General features: G+C 36.3%; 1 long non-coding RNA gene across 1 annotated transcript in view; it reads left to right on the top strand.

Annotated features, from left to right (window-relative positions):
* The window catches only part of LOC119533971, a 31,080-nt gene extending 14,454 nt beyond the window's left edge, over positions 1-16,626 (top strand). The window contains exons 2-3 of the long non-coding RNA XR_005216934.1: positions 7,096-7,152; positions 16,597-16,626. This is a non-coding gene — a long non-coding RNA (uncharacterized LOC119533971). The remainder of the gene's footprint in view (positions 1-7,095; positions 7,153-16,596) is intronic.
* Positions 16,627-17,637: the final 1,011 nt, after the last annotated feature.

The raw sequence follows: 17,637 nt of genomic DNA, 5'->3' as shown, positions 1-17,637 counted from the left end.
TACGTTTCTGTTAATTATAGTTTCTAGTTTGCATTGATTGTATTTTTCCCCCAATACTACCCTATTTTTAACACCTTGCAAGGTTGACATTCATTTGTTCTCCCTCATATAAAAACATATTTATACATTTTATCACAATTGTTGAGCACTCCAGGTTTCACTGAGTTATACAGTCCCAGTCTTATATTTCCTCTTTCCTTCTGGTGTCCCACATGCTCCTAACCTTCCTCTTTCAACCATACTCACTTTGTTCAGTGTACTTACGTTGCTGTGCTACCATCACCCAAAACTGTGGTCCAAACCTCTCACTCCTGTCTTTTTCTATCTGTCTGTAGTGCTCTCTTTAGTATTTCCTGTAGTGCAGGTATCTTGTTCACAAACTCTGTCATTGTCTGTGTGTCAGAGAATATTTTAAAGTCTCCCTCATATTTGAAGGACAGTTTTGCCAGATATAGGATTCTTGGTTGGGAGTTTTTCTCTTTCAATATCTTAAATATATCACACCACTTCCTTCTGGCCTCCATGGTTTCTGCTGAGAAATCTGCACATAGTCTTATCAAGCTTCCTTTGTATGTGATGGATCACTTTTCGCTTGCTGCTTTCAGGATTCTCTCTTTGTCTCTGACATTTGATAATGTAATTATTAAGTGTCTTGGCATAGACCTATTCAGATCTGTTCTGTTTGGGGTATGCTGTACTTCTTGGATCCACAATTTTATGTCTTTCATAAGGGATGGGAAATTTTCATTGATTATTTTCTCCATCATTGCTTCTGGCCCTTTTCCCTTCTCTTCTCCTTCTGGGACATCCATGACATGTACGTTCGTGCATGTCATGTTGTCATTCAGTTCCCTGAGATGCTGTTCATATTTTTCCATTCTTTTCCCTATCTGTTCCTTTGTGTGTAGTATTTCAAGTGTCTTCTTCTCCGGTTCCTGAGTGTTTTCTTCTGCATCTTGCGATCTGCTGTTGTATGTCTCCATGTGTCTTTCAACTCTTGTGTTGTGCCTTTCATTTCCATAGAGTCTGCCAGTTGTTTTTTCAAACTTTCAGTTTCTACCTTATGTTCACCCAGTGTTTTCATTGTATGCTTCATCTCTTTTGCCATATCTTCCATTAACTTTTTGAATTGATTTAGCATTAGTTGTTTAAATTCCTGTATCTCAGTTGAAGTGTAAGTTTATTCCTTTGGGCCATAATTTCATTTTGCTTAGTGTAGGTTGTAGTTTTCTGTTGTCTAGGCATCTGGTTTCCTTGGTTACCCCAGTCAGGTTTTCCCAGACCAATACAGGCTCAGATCTCAGAAGGGGGCAATATTCAGTATCAGGTTTCCCTGAGGCTGTGTCTTAGAATATTGACACATCCTGTGAGGCCTCTAGCCACAGGGCTTTTCCTAGCCTGCCAAGTAGGTGGCATCTGTCAGCGTGTCACTCCCAACTCATGTAAGGAGATGTGGCCTGCAGTTTCTGTTTTGGCTGTTTTCCCCCAGGCTCTGTGGCTGGTTCTGAATGGGATGCAGGTAGTAGAGCTGGGTACCACCTCCTTCCTCTTAGGGAAGATACACCCCTTAGGGAGTTATTGTCTGCATTTAAATAAGTTCTTTGTCTCTCTGACGCTGCTCTCTCCACCCATGTCTGGGTCAGAGCACTGTGAACTGAAAATGATTGCGGCTTTGTCCACTGAGCCGCCCAGGTTGAGAGAGAGAAAAAGGGACAGAAAGCCCACCTTCAGGGCCAGTCCATGGCCCCCCAGCTTCACCTGCCAGCCAGAGATAGTACCCAGTCCTCTGGGCTCCCCCTCCTGGGACAGAGAATTCCTCCGGCTCCTTAAGGTCAGTCATCACTGAAAGTCTCTGTCTGCTTGTTGGAGATTTGTAGCTTGTATTGAACAATCAACATTTGCTAATTAGAACTCTAGTTGAAGCTGGACTTAGGTATATTCACTTGTTCAGAGAGTGCTGCTTTCTGCTACAGTGAGGTTTTGCAGTTCAGGCTGCCATGGGGGGAGGGGGGTTCTGGCTTGGATCTGCAGTTTTTACTTACAGATTTTATGCTGCAATCTCAGGCATTCCTCCCAATCCAGGTTGGTGTACGATGTGTGGACAGTCACAGTTGCCCCTAGCAGTTATTCCAGATTATTTACTAGTTGTTCCTGGTTGTTTATTAGTTGTTCCGGGGGACTAACTAACTTCCACTTCTCTCTATGCCACCATCTTCTTGGTCTTTCCAGAAAAATTGATCTTTAAAAACTTACCTTGTCAAAATGGTGACAATTGAAGTCAACATCTCTATCATTACTTGCAGCATAAAGTAGAAGTTCAAGGAAACATGGAGTGGGGAGCCAGACTGCCACCAATTTATTCACTGGGTAAATTTATGAAAATTACTTAACATTTCTGCATCTGATTTTTTTCCTAAACTGGAGATATGTATGTGTATATGTGAGTGTGTATGTGTTTATGTTTGTGTATAGCTATAGATAAACATGTATCGATATAGATATACACACAAACACACTTCTATAAGTCATAGTTAAACCAAGTACCAAAGAGATCTCCTTACTCAATTTCTCAGTGCTGCCATATATCCCTATCAAAATGCAGCATTTGTCTACACTCAGTTCTAATTCTCTCTTTAAGATGAGGTGTGGATAGAGCACTGGACTAATAATTTTGAGACTTAAGTTATAGATCCTAGCCCTCTGCTTGCTAGTTGAATACAAAGGCAAATCTCTTTGCCCTTTCAGGTAGAGTGGACTGGATTGAATTGCTTTAGATTAAACTAGATTTCATGAGATTACATCGCATTAGATTAGATTAGATTAGATTAGATCAGTGATTATCAAACACAATTCTTAAGAGTCCAAGAGTTTATTGATGGCTGCTACAAGAGGGTGTGCAGGGAACAAGGAGGAAGCCTGGGAAAGGAGCTCTTGCTTTGATCTTCTAGTGATTAGTGCCAGTTATAATTGTTGCAAATCCCAGCGCTATCAAGAGGAGGCATAGCATGGTGGGAGGAGGAGGGCCTGTTTAAGGGTTGGTTTCAAAGTCCATCTCCTTCGTTAAACTGCTTTCAGAGTTGGTCTTTAAGCACATTACTTAAATCCTAAGATCCTCTATTCCTTAAGAAGGCAATAACTTGATACTAATAACTTCCCCTCTCCCAGTACCTTCCTCCAGTATTGCTGTGTGGACCATGGGCTGTAAAGTAGCTGCCAAAAAGAAGGAATAGATAAATGTATATTCATGCCTCCTTGTGTCATTTTTTTCTCACTCCATACATCCTGAGTTTGTTAAACAAACAAACAAAAAAGCACAAGAACTCATCAGAATTTATAAAGGAGCTAATCCATGCCACTCAGCTTCGTCTTTGGTTTACATATTTTTCCTTTTCTCTTTACTAGCACTTGCCACCCCCGACCCCAAGCCACACGCAAGCCATGGAGCAACTGCTTGCATGTATCCCTTTGTTCTTTGTCCAGATTCTGAGCTGAAGTTTAGGAACTTCTTTTGGAATTTCTATGCTGGGAAACCATTGGTATTGATCAGTTGTTTAAAAAAAAAAAATACTGATAAATGTGTTCTAGAAGTGGGGTATGCTGCAGTTGCTATAGAGTTACTTAGAGTAGAATCATTATGAGGCAAATTGTAAACCAATTTCAAACTGCCTATCTGTAAATTAATGATCCTCAGTGCCCAGTTTCATCCCTGAAATGTGTACAAACTTCTCTTTATTTGGTTTGCTAATAGAATGCTGTTATTAAAAGAAGCTGAGTTCAAGATTGTGTTCAGTATGTTATCCCTCACAAAGTTTCTCTTTTGCTAGATTTCCCACAGATCCCAGTGTCTTTAGGCTGACTGTCAGGCCGGAACATTGTGTAGGCTGAGCAACAGCCCATGATCTCCTGCATATCTTAACTGTGCAGTTGCTCCTGGAGCAGAATGATTGGCATACAGCAATTCCTGAATGACTGCAACTCGGACCTCTGAGCGTATTTACCATCGGTTGAACAGGGATAGTATTTCAGGATACTAGAATGTATTTAATAACTTCTTCCAGGTTCTTTCCTGATCTCCCAGGATGATCACTGAAAATATTGAATAAAGTTTGTCCCTGGGTAGGGCTTCATCAATTCCAAGACATCAAGCCATATTATCCTTAGAAACTGGCACCCTGCAAAAGTCAATGGTACTTGTTTAGGAATTGATGGATCTGCTTTTAACATGAAGCTGAAGGTCTTCAGATATTTTTATCACCTGTTTATACCATTAAATAACCAATGAATATGTCGTAGTTTTAGAAGGGGTCAATTGATGATATTTTTTACAATATCCTATTAAAAATATATTAGCCGCAACTGCATATATGTCAGTTTTAGTGAAGAACACAGAAATTTATTGAGGCTTTCTTTATTTTCCTTTTGAAAACTTTAAATACTAAAAATAAACCAAGTTGGAATACTAGTAGGTGCTACATTTCTAATTGAAGGATCTCATCAGATAGAGTGATTTCACCAGTGAATTTTTACTCTAGTGTCAACAGTGACTTCTGCAAATTTGAGACTCTGGGCAATATTTTTACTTTGAAGCAGTTTTTCTTCATATCTATACTCTACAAGATTAAGCATTGTGGTAGGGGTCTTTAAGCATTATTAATGTGTCTTTAGTATCAAATCATTCTGAAGATTGTAAAAGCATGTCAGTCTAAAGCAAATTTGGGGGATTTGTGTTGAGATTCAGAAAATAATGCTTGATCAAGGAGATGGTACTTCGGTGGATTGCTGTATACATTAACAATGAGTTTTAACATATGCATGTTCAGAAATAAATTGTATAGGCATTTTCATGACATTTCAGAGAATTTTAAACCTCTGCTTTTCAATTTTATTTAGCCTTAAGGATATGCTTGCATTGTAGGCAACTCAGACATAACTGCCTGGAGCTAGTGCAGAAAGTTCCTGGGATCGTCAAACTAAGAACAATGCAAAGAAATGTGAATTATCAGAGCCTTTAAAAAGGTGCTATACAGCCGATGGACTGTGGATGCAGATCCAGCTCAAATATTTGGATTGGCCAGGTGTTTTTATGATGACATGATTCATTCACGATTCACAATTATGTGACTGGCTAGACATAAGTTAAAAATACACTGGAAAAGAGATTGGCATCCACTTAGCCAGGGTTTGCACTGAAGTTTCCTAGCCTGAAGTCTGGAATGGAATGACTGAGTGAAGCTGTATTTTATTATTTTATATTAACCCCACCCGGGATGATGTCCCCCTTCCTTGATAATTGATTATTAGGAGTCTCTTCCAAGAAAAAATGCAGCACGTTTACAATGTGAGAGATCAAGACCCCTGTAGGTTAATGGGACAGCAGATTTGGGGAATTTGGACTCATGGTGTTAGGAAGATTTTACTTTTAACAGTTTCATATATGGCAAAGGACACATCAGATGGTAAAGCAGGTAGAAGTTCCCAGTTGCTTTCATATTACTCGCAAAGAAATTCTTGAGGTTGGTGGCTTCAGGAGACCAGTGTGGGTTGGGAGTCTTGCTAGTATGAATCACAGTCTCTTCACTCTTGGACTTTCTTCATTACTGACCCTGAAGACTGCAAAATCCACATCTTAACCCCAAGCTTTTCATTTCAACAGATCCAGTGAAGAATTTCTAACTAAGCCACAGGGTCTAGAACCTTGGAACCCAGGACTTAAAAATAATATCAGGGTTCTATATAGAAACTTTCTAGCTCAGGGGCTTTCTAAGCAGCAAGCTGACCCTAGCCTGTCACCGATAGATTAATACACTTATTTGTACATTCTATTTATTCCATTTATGGGGTTTCATAGAACACCTTACAATTGTACTGTAATTTAATTTTCTTTCCTATCTGCAGGCATCTGTGTGCTATTTTATGGATAAGGTAGAATCCCACATTGAGATTATGAACTAGAACTCTGTAGTGTACAACAATTAAACACAAGGCCAAAAAAAAGAAAGACTATATTTAATGGAACTTCTATTGAAACAGAAGGATTTTACTTATTTTTTTTATTCTTGACTAAATATTTTAAAAAACACGTTTATGAACTGGAATTACAGCCAACTTAAAAATTTCTCAAGAACTATTCCATGTGCAACTGAAAACCATCCCATTTTAAAGTCAACCATGTACAGCCAGCCTCTCTCCAAATTGCAAAGTATGGTAGCAATTCCACGTCTCATAGGATTAATTTTTGAAGCAAGGATTTGCAGCCTTTCCAGAGAAATAGGTCAAGATTCTAATTCATGTTCTTCTGACAAATTAGAGCAAAAGGAATGCAATCTCCTAACTAATGAAAGGTTGATAATGACAGCAAAAGGGGTATTGAGAATATCCTCTCCCCTCCATCCCAATCGGCCTATGTGTCAGGTATGTTGTAGTCAGTCAAATCTTGCTCTAAAACAAAAAAGGGGAAAAAGTATAAGATAAGACCCTGCGAGTTTGTTCTATTCCCATTTGGTCTGAATTAAACTACAATTATGGAGTAGACTCTAAAGTTTCAATTCACTCCACTTTCCTTATGCCTCCACCCAAATGGATGAGAGATTGCAAAAGAGGGAGATAACTGGCCTCAAGAAATAGATGGTTTCTTCTCATGTAAATACTGCTTATAAAAAAGTCTCATGGTGTTTAATTGGAGTCATCTCCTACACATTTGTAGTTTATGAGACAAATCTTCCTCAATGAATTTTCTCCACTGCATTGCATTATAAGAACCGGAATTAGCCTCCTGTTCTCTCTCTCAACACCTAAGTGTCCCCACAATGGTAGTTATGAAAACAGTGCTACTTAATGTTTTCTTTGATCGAGTGATCCAAGGGGAGCTCTGGATGCTATTGCTTGGCTTTGTTATTTTCAAACCCTCAGGCAAGAAGCCATTTGCTTCAACATTTAGGTAAGGCCATGCTAAATGTGAAGTACTGAGTAGAAATCCCTGTTTGTCAATTCAGATGGCATTCACCTAGAAAAAATATTGGAATACTTTAATCTATCTCAAGGAGTTTAAGCAAGGTATGCATACTCTAGTGACACTTTATATTTCTTCTTCCTCAGGAGGAATTTGTGGTCCATTAAATAGATCCTGAACAGAGATCTGAATGCCTTTTAAAGGTAAATGCACTTAGGAAGGTGGAGGAAGTATGCACAGAGAATGGGGGGAATGGAAAAGCTGCTTCTTCCTGTGTGATTTTCTTGATCATTCAGCTTGATTTAACCCCTCTTCTCTTGCACCCCTGTGTGATTATATTTACTTGTACCTGCTCTTCCTTCTGCCTATAGTGTGTCTGCCATACCCCTCTCCATTTGTAGGTCTTTCTCTTTAGTTAGACTTCTTATAGGGCTTCCTCTTTCTTTTTTTTTGCATTCATTTTTATTGAAATATATTCACATACCATGCAGTCACAAAAGTGTACATTCAGTTGTTCACAGTACCATTATATAGTTGTGCGTTCATTACCAAAATTAATTTTTAAACATTTTCATTACCACACACACGAAAATAATAAGAATAAAAATTAAAGTGAAAAAGAACAAGTAAAGTAAAAAAGAACACTGAGTGCCTTTTTTTTTTTTTTTTTTTGCCCCCATTTTTCTACTCATCCATCCATACACTGGACAAAGGGGAGTGTGGTCCTTATGGCTTTCCCAATCACATTGTCACCCCTCATAAGCTACATTTTTATACAATCGTCTTCAAGATTCATGGGTTCTGGGTTGTAGTTTGATAGTTTCAGGTATTTACTGCTAGCTATTCCAATTCATTAGAACCTAAAATGGGTTGTCTATTTTGTGCATTAGAGTGCCCACCAGAGTGACCTCTCAGCTCCTTTTGGAATCTCTCTTCCACTGAAGCTTAATTCATTTCCTTTCACATCCCACTTTTGGTCAAGAATATGTTCTCCATCCCATGATGCCAGGCCTAGATTCCTCCCTGGGAGTCATATTCCATGTTGCCAGGGAGATTTACTCCCCTGGGTGTCAGATCCCATGTAGTGGGGAGGGCAGTGATTTCACCTGCCAAGTTGGCTTAGCTAGAGAGAGAGGGTAGGGCTTACTTTTAGTTAGACACTTTCTTTGAGCCTCTACCATGCAAATTATGTCCTTTCCTATTATTCTCTTTCAATTCATGGTCTTTTTTTCCTTTCTAACACTTAGTACAGCTTGTGATTTTACTTTTATCCGTGAGCTGGTTAGCTTGATGCCTAGTTTTTAAGCCAGATTGTAAACATGGTGAGGTCAAGGACCATTACCCACTACTGTTTATCTCCATCACCTAGCAATAGTGACCCACTTTTTATAACTAATGATATGTACTATTATTCATAACAAATAATGTACAATACTATTTGTAACAAATAATATGCACTACTTTACACTTCTGAATTGAAATTAAAATATATAATCTACCCACGCACAAATTTTTTTTTAAAAATCAATATAATATTTTATAGTGGAAAGAAAAAATAAAGGTAAAATAGTTATAATAAACTATCATGTATTTCAATGTGTAAATGTTCAGGCATGACTTAATGAGAAGATATAATAAAATAGTTGCTTAGTTTATGTATGGCATCACTGGTCTTGGCCACTACACATGCAGAATGATGCAGCAAGTTGTTTGGCTAATTAAGTTCCATGGTCTTGACATTGATGACGTAATTTATATGATTTTCCAAAATAGTGACCACATATTAGTAAAGTTCTGAATCAATCAATGCAAAATCTTTCTGTGATTAATAAGGTATTTGCACTCAGAGAATTCATTATCTGTCTAATGATAATGAATCTATTCTTTTAGATATTAGATAGATTTTATCTATCTAAACTGTACAGATTACTCTTTATGTACTAAATAAAATATGGAGATAAGATTCTAAGCCCAAATAATTATATACTGGTCCCACATGTATGTGTGGAGGGATATCGGAAAGTCATACATGATTGGGACAATTATTCATTGGTAAGATTGTCTGAATATTGAAATTTTTCCAGTGTTACTGAACATTCCTCAATAAATTTCAGGAGCTCCCCCAGTTATTGTGACAACTAAAACCCACCTCTGGCTAAATCCCAGAGTTCTCCCTGGTGACTCTAAAGCAACACCACTTGTGAGAACTTTTGGTCAAGGGTATCATAGATGTTCCAAATGTATTGAATGAATGAATATATTTATACCACTTATTCTTTCTTTTTGACTTATTTATGCCCTACCATTTTGATGACTTCTTCCCCTGTACTTCCACCTTGTACTTCTTCCCCTGTACTTTGCTTATGGCAAATAGTGAATGTTTATTTAATTGAACAAAAATCTATGATCAAGTTTTTCAAATATTGAGAGTATTTGTCAGAGTCCCTCTTTGCTGTTCTCTCCACGGACCTACATTTTTCTCTCTACTTTGCGACACTCTAATCTTTAATTCCTTTAGCCTCCAACAGAAACATAGAGGGAGGCAGAAATGTTACCAAATTTTTGTTATCTGACCCAGCATTTTTGTTCCTACTTTAATCTACCATATACTCTGGATTCACTACTTTCATTAAAAAGCTGGAGGACAGATTTTCCTCAATCAAGTCTGTTTCTAAGGTGCTCAGACCTTCCTTATGTTTCATTTCTTCCCTTCATTGTACATTTTTCACATTTGAACATTATTCTAATCATTAAAATGATTTTCATGTGAGTGGGTCCAGACTCACAGAAAAATATTTGACCTGGGAAAGGCTTGTGAATGATAGTGATAATAAAGGCAGCCACATAAGAAAGGATTTTCTGGTTTATTTTATTCATATCTGTACTAATGACATGTTATAATTTATTATGGTTGTATGCCAGTTGGTATTTGAAAGCAAAATTTTAATAGGAGTTCGGATAGTTTTGTTTGTGCCAAGTCACCAGGCTAGGATTGAGAAAGCCTGTACTTTATACGGACTTGAGGTACTGTACTACCTCAAATCAGAAAGCCTATTTCTTGCAAATTATCTTTATCTTGTGAGACTAAATTAATGCTTGCAAACAGTGCTCAGAATGAGCTATTTCAATAGAAGATGTTTCAGAAATGCAAAGTGTTATTGTTACAATTTGTGCTTATGTAGATACATCTTTACTTTCAGCATCCAGGCCATGATTGTTCAGGGATGGCTAAACCTCAGACTGAAAGTTTAGATAATGAGACTAGGTGTTTTCAGTTTCTTGTACCTCAGAACCTCAAATATTCAGCCCCTATGCAAATAGAAATAGGATAGAAAATATATTTAAGATATATATATATGTATATATATATATAGAGAGAGAGAGAAATATATTTGCTATCCTATTTGTATTTGCATTTATGTGTGTGTGTGTGTGTGTGTGTGTATGTGTATATATATATATATATATATATACCTACTGCCACCTGATTTGTGGCAGGAGTCATTGGCAGATGGTGGGGACAGAACTGTCTGTTCTGTTCTCTTTCTGGCTATCTGGTGAGCAGGTTGGAAAGCAGATGAGAAGAATCTCAACTCCGTAAACCTTTAAACATCCAAAATCAAATGACAAGTTAAATCCACTTAAATCAAGTTGATTTTACAATTTAGGATGTTTTATATCCCTGAAAATAGAGAAACTTGATTTCTTCTTCTCTAATCCCCTTATAGCACCTGCTGCCTTTAACACTCATCATTTATCATGGCACTTAATCATATCTCCCTTGTGTTGTTACCTGTTTTATGGGCATATATCTTGTCTTTCTAATTAGATAATAAACTCCCATGAAATAAGGACCCTCTTTTCTTAGAAAACAAAATACTCTTTTCTTACTGTCTAGATTGATTTTGACCCATAGTAGGGAATCAATATGTAATTGTCACATAATATAAAATAATAAACTACAAATATTATGTAAGACAGTATTTTCACTGACTTCCCATACAAAAATTTACTTAGCAATTCTCATTTGAGTAAAATTTTCATGTATTATTTTTATTAACCATACCATACAAATTATCAGATGAAAAAAATAGATTTCAAAGAATAATTGACATCACATCTGGTTACTTCACATTATGCTAAAGTTTCCATTTTGGTGATTTTTATTCATGTGAGAGGGTGTTATATTTCAGGAAAAACATGTCATTTCAGGAAACTGATTTTTTGTAAACCTCTTCTTCTATGTTAGACTCTATTCTCTTACCAACAGAATGACTTGTAGTGAGACGGTTCTCAAAAATATTTGAATTAATGTAGTGTCAACTCTTTCTATTTGCCTAAATTGCTTATATATACTTATATTTCCCCTGTGGAACATAGTAAAAATAATTGAGTGTATAATTCCAACCTTGAAAAAAAATCTCAATTTCTCTCTCTTTAATCTGGTTGCATACAAACCATCTATCTCAGATATTACCAATCTTACAGAATGGACAGATTGAATGGACTGCAGAATATGCTTTAAAGGTATTACAACTATGTGGGCACCACACTCTAAACCAGAGATCAGCACTTTCTGAAGTGTGTTTCAAACAATACTACCTGTGTAGGAGGTTAATAGGAGAACAGCTTTCAGGGTCAAAGATATTTGGAACGATCCTAGGGTTTGAGCTAAGCAGAACATTGAACACTTTTCTTAGAGGTGAGGCTTCTCAGAGTCTTTATTCATGTATTATTTAAAACTCTTGGATGATCATATATTATACCCTGTTTCCCGAATTTACTTCACCATGAGAAATTTCTCCAAATATTCTGAGGAACTGATGTTTCTTAGAACTCACTTTGAGAAATACATAACACAGCCATCACTGATTAGCTCTTTCTGATTACATTTTGATAAATCTAACCATATTCATTTATTAAATTATTTCACAAGCATAATTCTTAATTACAAAGCAACTAGAAAATACATGCTTTTATTTTAAATGGACCTGAGAAACTATCAACTCTAAATAATTCTAGGATTCATCCTTTTGCAATGTGAATGATTAGCCTCCTTTTATCACAAATCCATATTATCAACCACAATAGAGTCTTGGTTAACTGTAATTCTTATGGAGTTCTAGATAGCAGGGAATTAACCACTGCTGTTGAATTCCTTCTATCTAATCATTCCTGCATTGGTAAGTGCAATACAGTGATCGTAATTTAATCCTCCAAGCCAGAGTCCTACAGAATCTCATGGTCCTTCATAATGAGCACCAATTTTCAGTTTATGGGGCTATATATCTAGAAGGTTAACAGCTGAACAGAATCAGTATTTTCCCTATACCATATCCTGAAATATATAGTTTAGATAAAAAAGTGCTGTATCAGTTTATTTTCTTGTCATTCTTCTCTTTGCCGTAAAAACAGTGAAGAACTGTATGGTATCCTAGGAGGTAGACAAAGGCTGACTTTTGTACAAAATTATAAATTTTGAATCAAAGGAATAGAGAGCCAACATATGTATTAATTGCCTCCTATATGATCATCATGCATAATCTTCAGAGAAATCCTGTAAGATCCTTAATGTTACATTTATATTGGAGATGAGGAAATCAGCTCCCTCCCAGTACAAAATGGTAGAAATGGAATGTAAATCCAGTTATGTCAGATTCCAAAGTTCAGCTCTTTTCTTTTAATCATATTGCTTTCCAATAAAGGCTACAAGCAGAGTTCTAGAAGGATAATCTAACTCCTTTATTGAAACCTTTTTATAAAAGTCCACTGACTCAACTTGCAAAGTACCTTTTTCAGATTTCATTTTTTTGTGATATGTACATGGTTAGGGATTGCTTCTGCTTCAAGTGCCAAAAATATATATTAGCTTAAACAAATAGGAGCGATATATTTTTAAGTCCCATATTAAGAAGGCTGTGCTTGAGAATACTGAGGCTAACATCTTTGCAGTTCTCCTAAACTTTCCTTCATGCTGTTTATCTTAAAGGCTACAAAAATGGCTATAGTATTTTCAAACATCATATTCATATTCAAGGCAGGTGAAGATGGTGATTGGGGAGAAGCTGGAATAAAAAATGTGAGTGCAAATGATTTCTATCCGTTCTATCAGCAAAAGCAAATGCCTTCCTAGAGTCCATAGCAGATACCTGGTTACTTTTCCATGTCTAGCCCTATGTCCTATGGTCATGCAAAGAAGCTGAAAAAATGATACTTACTTGGACTAGCAAAATAGATGCCCAGAGCATAGTCAAGGTTCTGTAAGGAAGAATAGGAGAGAATAGATATTAGGTAGGTTACTATTTGTGTCTTCTCAAATATGCCACTTACTGCCTTATCAGCTTCAATCCACATTTCTGTCACACTTTGATTAAGCTTATTGATTAGTTGTTATGAATTAACCTTCACCATTTCAAGGTTTGTGGAGATAAGTTATTTCTAGGAATCCCTTCATGTCCTTCAGATTACATTTTTGTTAAATGCAACAGGAGGGTAGAATTTTTGAATTAGCCTTCACTTTAAGTAAAATTCTAGATAAAAATAACAATAAAATTGAATTATGTTTTCTGTTACAACACATGAAATACCCTGGGTATAACTTCAGGATGGGTCAACACTGTCTTATAAAATAATATAGACAACAGCATTTCTTATTTGGTAGAGTGGTTTGTTCTGTGTGAAATCTGATGATTTTAGGGGTTTGAGATAGGAGAGGTAATAAGATGAAAGTTAGCTTCAGAAGTTTTAGAGGAAAATTTGAAAACACTTATGAAAATTTTAAATGCCCATATCCTTTGACTTAGCTATACTTCTACTATTATACCTAAAATATCTGGAGTTGTACAAAAGTGCAAATAATACATAGAAAAATGATTACTATATTATTGTACAACTTTTGTAGTTGTACCGAAGTACAAATAACACCTAGAAAGATATTTATTACTGTATACTCAATGGTGAAAGACTTAAAGCTTCCTCCATTTAGATCAGGAGGCCTTCTTTCACCAGTACTGTTCAATATTGTGTTATAAATGCTTGCTATAGTAATTAGGCAAAATAAATAAATAAATAAAAGTTAGCCAGATTGGAAATGATGAAGTAAAACTATCTTTATTTGTAGACCATGTGATCTCATATATAGAAAAATTCTGTGCATTAAAAGAGATTATCACGTGAAAAGACAACCTACAAAATGGGAGAAAATAGTTTCAAACTATATATTGGATAAGGGTTTAATATCTAGAATATAAAAATATCCTTACAACTCAACAACATAAAGACAGACAACCCAATTAAAAAAAATGAGCAAAAGACTTAAATAGATTTTTCTCTAAAGAAGATACGCAAATGGCCCATAAACACATGAAAAGATGCTCAACATCATTAGGCATTGGGGAAATGCAAATTAAATCCACAGTGAAATGCCACTTCCCACCCACAAGGATGGCTATTGTTAAAAGATACAGAAAATAACAAGTATTGAAGAGGATGCAAAAAATGGAACTCTAGTGCATTGTTGGTGGGAATATAAAATGGGAAAGCCACTATGGAAAGCAATACGAGGGTTCCTCAAACAGTTAAATATAGAATTATTTGACCTGGAAATCCACTTCTAGGTATATATATACACACCCAAAGAGAGTGAAAGGATAGCAAACAGATACTTGTACACCAATGTTTATAGCATCATTATTCTACATATGTATATATATAGTGTGTATATATAGAACATGAATAAATATTCTTAAGAAGTTAAAGCAAGAGATTTTCTTACAACCTTCAAACTAAGCTAGTATAGATAATGCTGATTAGTTTATAGGAGCATTGCAATATATATATATATAGGGTGGCCAATAAATTTTAGGTGATTTTAATTTATTTGAGTTGAATTGGGAGGTATGAACCACCTGGATTAGAAACCGTCTCTGAATTGGACACCAGTATGAAGATTTATTTAGTATACCTGGGCTGTATTTAGACAGCCACTTTCTAGAACAGTTAGGACCCTTGCTGCCCCTCTGTAAACTTTGTAGCAACTTAACCATCTTTGATACAAGTGCAGATGGAATCTAGGGTCCTTGTTCTGTATTATAATCAAAATGCATATATGAGAAGCAATCCTATTTTTTTGCCAGTCAGCTTTAAACATACTTTTGTCCTCTAAAAGCTTGGTCACAGATTTCCCTTCTCATGGCACATCTCCTACCCTTCTCTTTTGACTTTACACAGCTCTCTGCTCTGCTTCACTATAACTCCTTCCAGTTTTTCTGCCTGTACCCCCAGACACATTGTGTTACTGTAAACCAACTCTTCTGTATTCTCAACCTTTTAACAGAACTATTTCTATACCTGCATCTCTTTGTTTAAAATTAGGCCCTCCCCTGAGTACAGAGCTTACTGTACCTACTTCCTTAGACGTCCATGAATGGTGGACGGGATGGGAATGGAGGGTTTTCTGCATGCATGCTGTTGTCTCCATCCTCCTGTTTGAGGTCTTTGAGGTTCTTGCCTTCTGATAATGCTGCTTTCTACCCTCCTCAGCACTGCCATTCATAAATGTTCTGATGGCTCTCCCTCCGTTTTAAAGGCAGTATGTCTACACTCACTGGTTTCCTTCCTACATTGAAAGGATAAATGCAGTTTTCAACAATCCTTACAAAAAGTTTATTTTCTAAGAACTGGATTCCCCTAATCCTACCCTTCACTTCAACTTCACTTTAGCCACCTACTCCCTTGGCTCTTTTTCAGAAATATTGAATTTGCACATTCCATTCTTTGGCCACAATCTACTGCCGTCTCTTTTGCATCCTCACTTATGTTATTTCTCTTTTGGGGTCTTAACTTTCAGTCTTTCTCTATGTTCATTTTTTCATGTTATCTGTTGCCTTCTGACATGTTTAACTTCCTTTCTTGGCTCAAGCTCATCAAATATCTGAATCATACTCTCTCTGTTAATTTCAGTTCTCTCACACCTTCCCCTGCACCTTTATGAATGCTTCAGTCCACTTCTAAATACATTATATCACTTAATCCTCACAAACCCTGCAAGAGAGGCAATCCAGGGACTATTTTCCCTGATTTACAGCTTAAAAACCAGAATCTCAGCAAGGTTGGCTCACTTGCCTAAAGATACTTGGTGATACATGCAAGAGTACAGAGCAGAGCACAAATCTTGGGACCATGAATCCAAAACTTTTTCTCCAGGCTAGGAGTTTTTAAGTTTTTTATATATATATACACACACACACACACACACACACACACACACACACACACACACACACACACACATATATATGTAATATATATAAATAAATAAATTATATAATATATTATATAATCTATTTTATCAACAAATTAAATTCTCAACATACTAAAGAGCCCAGAGTTAAGTTTGGCTACTTCCCCATTGGTACTCAAGCTGGCCTCTGAGCTTCCCAAGTTTTATGGAAGAACCACATTTTGCATCATTTTGTATCCTCAAACCTCAAGCACTTTCAATACTCAGAAGAAACATATATGTATATCAACATATGGTGATTATACAAAGCTAATTTTAATAAGGGGAAAGAATAACACAAACAATCTAGACAAATATGAGAACTCTGAATGGAGAAGTAAAATCAATTTTGTTTTTTTTCCCTTAGGGATTGGCCCTGGAACCTGTCTTATTTAGCATTTTCATAAATGGTTTGGAAGAGGGATTGCATGGCAAGTTATCCAAGTTTGCAGATGACACTAAGCTCTTCCAGGTAGTGAAATGCCAAGCAGATGGAGATAAACTGCAGGGAGAATTTGCCAGCCTGTGTGAGTGGGCAGAAAATTGGTAGATGATATTCAGTGTGGGCAATGTAAGGTAATTCACTTAGGAAAAAATGATAAAAGCTATGCTTATAGAAAAATAGAGTTATTTGTCAGTCCCACAAAATATACAGGAATTTTTATAGACTATTCTTTGATGGTAACTCATGAGTATATTGGCAAATCAAAAATGATATTAAAACTAAGCACACAGAAACATTAATCTTGACTCAAATAATGTATCATAACATGGGATATTTACTTAGTCAACCAATGTTAATTGGGTGCCTAGTATGTGTTAGGCCATCTTCTAGGCACTAAAGATGATGTGGTCACTGAATCTCAAAGAAAATAAAAGAAAAAGCCTATAAAATATATAGAGAAGGTCAATGAGGCTAGACTAGAAATTAGCTACCAGCTATCCAAACTTAAAAGAAACAGTTTGTAAAAAAAATTTGAATGTTCAAGGCATTTTCCCTCATTCATTTGATATTACAGTTACTCATGAGGTAAAAGTGCAGGAATTATTGTTTTCCTAGTAGGTTTACAGATGAGGACTCAGAGGTAAGGTAATCTGATTGGTTCTCCTAAGTTCATGCAAATAGTAGAGGGTCAGTATTCAGGCATGGATTTTATGACTTCAGGTTCTCTTCCTTTCCCACAGGCCCACAAAGCTTTACTCATCAAGAAGTAAATGTAGGAATTTGTTACATCAAAAGGGGGTCATACATTTGGATGGCTGGATAATGGATTGTTACGGATGAGGCTAATATTAATAAGGATACATATAATCCTGCAGTATTTCTTTCAGTGCCTACCCATGCTTTTTTTTTTTTTTTTTTTTTTTTAGTGTGGCTTTAAGGAATCATGGGTATCTTCTAGGCAGT

The sequence above is a fragment of the Choloepus didactylus genome, chromosome 1 (genome assembly GCF_015220235.1).
Source record: "Choloepus didactylus isolate mChoDid1 chromosome 1, mChoDid1.pri, whole genome shotgun sequence".
NCBI classification, from domain to species: domain Eukaryota; kingdom Metazoa; phylum Chordata; class Mammalia; order Pilosa; family Megalonychidae; genus Choloepus; species Choloepus didactylus.
The sequence above is the reverse complement of the archived record's forward strand: the minus strand, read 5'-3'. Positions and strand labels throughout refer to the sequence as shown.